This window comes from Megascapheus bottae, chromosome 12, assembly GCF_031878675.1.
Source record: "Megascapheus bottae isolate mThoBot1 chromosome 12, mThoBot2.hap1, whole genome shotgun sequence".
NCBI lineage: Eukaryota > Metazoa > Chordata > Mammalia > Rodentia > Geomyidae > Megascapheus > Megascapheus bottae.
In genome coordinates this window covers 33,780,929-33,788,761 of record NC_143520.1, presented here as the reverse complement: position 1 = coordinate 33,788,761, position 7,833 = coordinate 33,780,929, and positions in this window count along the sequence as shown.

The window sequence follows — 7,833 nt, the reverse complement described above, 5'->3', positions numbered from 1 at the left end:
TTACATCTAAACTGAAAATAATAAAGATACTAGATAAACAATAAAAGAAAATACATACCCAATTTATCATCCCTTTTAAGATGCTTCCTAATTCTCAGTGACCTTTAAATTAGTCTCGTGGATAAAAATATGAACAGAAAGAATGAAAAAGGGAGCTTCTACTTCAGTATATTATCAATAAATAAGTATTGAATAGCAACAGAAAAAAGTTGTAGTGTCCTTAAGCCGTGACTCATCAACGAGGAATGAACTATCCTCTCTATTTAATTTTCTTTACTTTACTTTTTGCCAATACAGGGGCTTGAACTCAGGGCCTGAGCACTGTCCTTGGGCTTTCTCAAGGCTAGAACTCTACCACTAGAGCCTCAGCACCACTTCTGGTTTTTCCTTTGTATGTGGTACTGACGAAGTGAACCCAGGAATTTGTGCATGCTAGGCAAGCACTCTACCACTAGGCCGAACTCCTTCCCCTCTTTATTTTTTTTTAAATATTGCTCCTCTACAACTCTGAGCATGAAAACAATTATATGCCTGTCCTTTGCCATACTGCTTATCTCAGTGTTGATCTTACTAGATATATTAGGCTCTGAATCTTGCAATGAGTATGGCTTGGCTCTCTCTCATTTCATGGATACCAGCCATTACCTACAACTAATTGACAAAATTGTGGAGATAAAGATTGTGAATAAAGATAGGCCAAATCTACAATCCACTTGAATGCAAATAATGCTAAATTGACCATATGAACTTTAAAGTCATGGAGCTATACCATTTTTCTATCTTCAGTATGAACATCTCAGTAATCTTTAATCAAGTCATAATTTCTGAGTTATTGCAATCTCATGGGCCACAGAACTGTGCTTCAGGGAAAAATAGAGTATAACTTAGATAATATGCTGGAGGACACAGTGCTGCCAAAGCATGTACCACCATGGGCATTTCTGCCTTCTCCGTTCCTCCTTTTAAATACTCCCTGTCTCCAAAGAGTGAGTTAGTGGCTTGGTTAACCTCCTGTTTCCCAATTTCCCTAACAACATTTTATCAGGAGCCTGATACTCATCCTACTAATTGCTAATTAACCAAGATCAATCCCTTAAGAATCCTTGACAATGTAAGTTAAAAAAAAAAAAGACAAACACACAAAAACTCTCTCACTTCTTACAGGACAAATGTTTTCCTTCAGTGCTGAACCCAAGGTTATAATATATATATATATATATACATATGTGTATACATATATGTGTGTATATATATAATTCAGATGTCAAGAAGGCTCTTGAGTACTAAGAAACAATTAAGATTCACTATTAGGAGGTCATGGCCTTCTGAAAAATTTAGATCCTCTCTCTGGCATAGCAAAGTGCTAACAAAAGCTGATTTAAAGGTTACATACCACCTAACCACAAGCTTTCAACAAATTATTACAGAAATAAAGACCCACCAGTTAGGTATAAAACCTAAATAAATAAAGCAGATATTCACTAAGTTTCATTGCTCTAGCAAGTAAACTGTCAACAATTACAAAAATGTTACTACTTTTCTGGATTTTGAAAAGAGAGAAAAGGTTTATGCAGTAGTCATGAACTATACAATTTACAGTAAAACTCATCTTTTGGTAACATATATGAGGATTATCAGTTAAAAATAAAGATTGAATTAAACTAAATAAACCCCTCTACTCTAAAGAAAAACATTTGGGGAAGAACAGGTTGAAGCAAAGAAAATTCACATGGTGAGCACATATTGTTGAAGAATTCTATTCATTTTATATTTATCATCTACCTAAATTCCCTCAACAAAGTCATTGGCTATATGTGATTACTTCCTTCCTGTCATTAGTGGGATGAATATAGTAATGAGAAGAAATCTACCTTTATCCACAAGATATTTCATTAATCAAATTACAGATGACCTCACAAGAGATGGTCTTGTAGACAAGGCAATCTTATGGCATGTAACCAAAGGCAGTGTTTTGGCAAAGCCCAAAGGTATTGTATAAGATGAATATGAAAAAAAAACTTTGCTTTCAGGACAATACAACAAATTCTTAAAATAATGTGAGTAGCAATCAAAATATAGTTATGAAACTGGTAATATATACAGTAGTATATCTGATATCTCATCAACTGGACTGGTGCAAATAAAAGAATTATGATTTGAGGGCAGCTGGCCAAAAAGATAGCAAGACCCTATCTCAACTAACCAATCTGGGCATGGTGTTATGTATGCACCTGTGGTCCCAGCTAAGCAGTGGTTCACACATAAGAATCAGAGTCCAAGGTCAGCCCCCAAATAAATCAGAGACCTTCTCAAAAAATTAACCAAAGCAAAGGGGGCAGGAATTATAACTAAAGCAACAAGCACAGAGCCCTGTGTGAAAACCTCAATACCACCTATAGGCTTCATACAAAATTCTCAGAAGAGTATGAGTATGTGGTCAGAAGCATGGCCTCGTGATACAGTGATTGCCTAGCATTGCATGACACCATGGTTTGATTCCTCAGTATTACATACACAGAGAAAGCTGGAAGTGGTTCTGTGTCTCAAGTAGTAGGGCACAAGTCTTGAGAAAGCCCAAGGACAGTGCCCAGGCCCTGAGTTCAAGCCTCAGTACTGATAAAAAAAGAAAGAAAGAATGTAAGTATACATACTATATAAGCATATTAAGTATATAAAATCTATATTATATCAATTTTGCTTGAACATTATCCATAGTTAATAGATTCTAACATTTTAAGAATGACTATATCTGGTAAACCTCATATTATTCCTATGAAGGAGTATAAAAGCAGATTATAGATTTCCACAGTGCCAAAACAAGAGCACAGTAGTATTTTTGCCGTAAACAGCAACAAACACAAATGAAAACTGCCAACCTATTCCTATAATCCCTCAAACACTGATCTCAAACAAATAAATGTGTATGAGTCTACCCAGTTGTTTAATCCACATAAAGTTTCTTTTGGAAACAGTCCCCCAAAAGAAAACATTAAGAAGTCCACAGTGTAATCGAGTGTGCTAATGAACTCATCCAGCTTTCTCATGAGAATAGAGCTATGTCTTTAGGAGCTGTCTAAGGAGATGAATGTACAAGTTAGGTAAGTCTGTATGTTGTAGTGCCCTTTAAATTCACTAGTAGCCTTGTTAAATTCTAAGTCAAATCAAATTTTCTCATAGAGGAAGGTGTTATTTTATATTATTCACCTTCTCTCCAACACAGTTCTTGGAGAAATAAAATAAAGCAAGCTAAGCAAAGATGAGCCATTCTCATACTGTGGAATCTAGCAAGTAAGCATCACAAACTTGCATGCCAAGGACAAGACATGATGAACTCCAGCTCTGAATCATATTGAATTAAGTTCAATTCAGGACATAAAATGAATTGAAAAGCCCAAACTAATTAGATTGTAATGAGCAGTTCATATGCTTTCTGTCATTTTATCATGTGAAGTAGATGCTGTAGCCCTACATACAGTGAATGACTTCAAGCAAGTCATCAGTTTGTACAGTGTTCAAGAATGCTAATCAGAAGGAAAAGGGTCTTTTATGATATGCTTGAAGAAAACAAGATTGATTGTAGTTTCTTGATCATAGCTGTGCCAGTGGAATGGCTTTATCTCTATTAAACTTTGTATTTCTGGAAAGTATAGAGTGTCCTAATGAGAGGCAGAAATAAAGGAGTTAATTACTACAAAACTGTTGGAGCTTAAATGTCATGTAACAAGTTGAGAGCTGATAATCTGAAGAATATTCAGACTCTGGGTCTCAAACTCAACTCTGAGCAACAGGTAGCATAGTGATTACTTTCATGCATTTCAGTGACCATATTACTCCTTAGTAAATTTTCAATTCTGACATCCAGTGGAATTTATAACACAATAATTGTGCTATTGGATATCTCATAGGAAAGCAAAGCAAAAAGCCCACAGTTTTCCTTACTTTTATTTTTTTTCTACTTAAAAAATTTTATTGTAAAAGTGATACACAGAATAGTTACAGTTACGTAAGTCAGATGAAGTATATGTTTCTTTTTGAACAGTATCATTTCTTCACATTTCCTCATAGTTTTTCCCTCCTAACTCTTCCTACTCCCACCAGGTTGTATAGTTTATTTTCAACATAGTATTGAGTGCATGTCACTGCTGAATTAGTCCATCCTTTGACCCACCATTTCTGGGCTTCTCCTTACCTTCCACAAATCAGATAAACTTATATGCAAGACAAAAAGAACAACAATCCAAAACAGTGACAAAAGGGTGGGGGGACAGAAAAAAAGAAAACCACAAAATGTGAAATTAAAAAAGAAAAAAAAACTCTTGTTTCCATTTCTTGGAGTTCATTTTGATAAGCATCATTTTATCTGACCATATGCACATGTGATTGAGCCCTTGTGATCCTCTCCTGAGAACATCCTCCTTTGGTCTCACTGTGTGAATGTTTAGAGTCCTGTTTAATTTATCATGTTCAGCTGCAATCTTTTGTCTTTTTACTATTTATTGTGTTCACTTGTAGATATATAGACACATTCTAATTATTACCAACTGATATTTCTTTGGGTGTAAGCCCATAGTTTTCTTAAGGTGATTTTCATTGTACCATGACCATGAATAAAGGAATAAAATCTGTTGTGTGGGGGGACCCATCCTTCATCTGTTTTGCATTTGTCAGAACTAACTTTCCCAAACAGTGCCACTAATTGGATTTTGGAGGGTTTGGTCAAGGGGAGGCATGGGCAGAGTCCTGAAAGAAAAAAAAGGGTGGTAGTTTATGCATTTTTCTTCTTAGACCTATATTTTTGTCAATGTCTTTATCTTCTCTATGATTCATATTCCCATTGGAGTAATCCATCCTACAGTGGTCAGAGCTAGTATTCAGAAGGGAGTTCTCATCACTGAGCTCTGAGAACAATGCTGCTGTGGAGGTGGTAGCAACTTCCTGCTGCTTCTGTGGGGGGATTTCCTCACCCCTACCTTATCAATACTTTAATCATTGATTTAACCAACTTCCTTTATTAAATTGTCACTGCTTGAAATACCTACTGTTATTTCCATTTTCCTGCCTGGAGAATGAGTGTTAGAAATTGATTTCTCGATAGAAAGAAAAAAAAATTTAAAGAAAAAGCTTTATTTGAACTCTCTATATCAAAATTCTCTCACACTAAGGGTAGGCCTGATTTATATGAACTCTCTATATCAAAATTCTCTCACTCTAAGGGTTGGCCTTATGCAAGTTTCTTTTAAAGTGGTGAAAATTTGGAGTCCTTGAATATTTGAATGACTACATACTTCTTTCTATGCACTTTCCTTAAGCTATTTCCCTGTCCATTGATTTCCTATAAAAATTGCATTTCTTCAGAGAAGACTCTCTTTAAGTCTTTGGCCCATCTTTTAATGGGTTGGTTGTTGCTTTGGAGATTAGTTTTGGAATGATTCAATTTTTTTGAGCTGTTGATATATTTTAGAGATGAGGCCTTTGTCCATTGTATGGTTAGTGAAGATCTTCTCCCATTCTGTAGGCTTCCTAATTAATTTACTAGCTATGCCCTTTGCCATACAGAAGTTTTGCAGTTTAATGCAGTTGCACTTATCCAGCCTTTCTCTGATTTGTTGTGTTTCTTGGTCCTTACTGAGAAATTTTCGACCTGTGCCAAGGAGGCCTAGTGTATCTCCTATTCCTTCTTGTAGAGGTTTCAGTGTATCTGCTTTTACCTTGAGGTTTTGATCCATTTGGAGTTAATCTTGGTGCAGGGTGACAAAGAAGCATCTAACTTTAGCTTTCTGAAGGTGCTTAACCAGTTCTGCCAGCACAACTTGTTGAAGAGGCTGTCTTTCTTCCATTCTATTTTTTTTTTGGCTCCCTTATCAAAGATTAGTTGCCCATAGGTCTGTGGGTTAATATCTGGGTCCTCAGTTCTATTCCATTGATCTTCAGGCCTGTTCTTGTGCCAGTACCAAGCTGTTTTGATTATTATAGCTCTGTAATAGAGTCTAAAGTTTGGTATTGAAATTCCTTCTGCGCTGTTCTTTCTGCTAAGAAGTGTTTTTGCTATATGTTGTCTTTTATTATTACATATGAAATTTTGGATTGCCTCTTCTATTTCTTTAAAGAATGACATTGGGATATTGATGGATATTGCGTTGAATTTGTAGATAGCCCTTGGCAAGATTGTCATTTTCACGATGTTAATTCTTCCAATCCAGGAGCATGGGAGGTTTTTTCATTTCCTCAGCTCTGCTTTAATTTCCTTTTTCAGGGTTTTAAGGTTTTCATCGAAAAGGTCCTTTACATTCTTAGTTAAGATAATTCCTAGATACTTTATTTTCTTTGAGGCTATTGCAAAAGGAGTTGCTTTCCTGATTGTTGCCTCGTTCCTCTCACTGTTGGCATAGCAGAAGGCACTTGATTTTTGAGGGTTTATTTTATACCCTGCTACCTTTCCAAAATTTTGAATCAGCTCAAGGAGCTTGGGAGTGGAATCCATAGGGTTCTTTAAATACAGAATCAAAGAAGAAATAAAAATGGCCTATAGACACATAAAGAAATGCTCAACATCTCTGGTCATAAAAGAAATGCAAATCAAAACAACTCTAAGATTCCACCTCACTCGTTAGAATGGCCAAGATCAAGAAAACTAATAACAACAGATGCTGGAGGGGATGTGGCCAGGAGGGATCACTACTACACTGCTGGTGAGAGTGCAAACTCGTTCAACCACAATGGAAAGCAGTATGGCAGGTCCTCAAAAGGCTAAACATAGAGCTCCCCTATGACCGAGCAATTCCACTACTTGGCATTTACCCAATCATCCAGAAACAAGGACATATTAAATCCACTAGCACAACAATGTTCATTGCAGCACTATTTACCATAACAAAGATATGGAACCAACCCTGATGTCCCTCAGTTGATGAGTGGATCAACAAGATGTGGTATTTATACACAATGGAATACTATGCTGCTGTCAGAAAGAATGTCATCGCCCCATTTGTAAAGAAATGGAAAGACTTAGAAAAATCATATTAAGTGAAGTAAGCCAGACACAAAGGAATATAGATCCAATAGTCTCCCTCATTTGTCATAATCAGTAGAAACCTTGGACTCTCCTAGCAGAGATTTACAATAGAACAAAATCTAGAGACATTAGGCCAAATAGTATGACACTAAATGTAAGGGCCTCCACGAAAAGGAAACAAAAACCATATAATGAATGACTGTTTTTCTTAATGTACTGTGTTATCTCTCATCCCTTGGTTATCTCATATTGTTTCAATATTTCACCTTGTTATCTGATATATTTTGTATGTGCTTAATTGGTTATTTGAAATTGGATAGGGAAGGGGGGAAAATCAAGATAAATGGGGGAAGGGTGGGAGGGAAATGGAGATCATGTCATGAGAAAGAGTATCAATGTTTGTGATGTTATGCACCTTTTTCTGGTGAATATAATGTAACCTTCTATTAATCACAATAAAAAATTATAAAAAATTAAAAAAAATTGCATTTCTTATTATTCAGCATCATATATTGTGGATGTTTGATATAACCAAATCAAACTTCTAAATGTGGGCTACTAAAATGATCACCAGACTAGATTGCTAACAAAATATTAGTAAAACGCTCATTGAACAAACATGGAGGTAGCAATGAAAAAGTTAGGTTTTATAACTGTAGACATTGTGAGACTTATTTTGGTTAAGAAAAGAGGAACATCACCTCACCATCACTCATTTTTTTTTTCCAGCCCATTGCCATCCAGAAAACCTGAGGAAACCAGAGAAGGCTTATTCGTGATATAAAAAAAAAAAAGAACTGATAAATATTTAGCCTATCCTT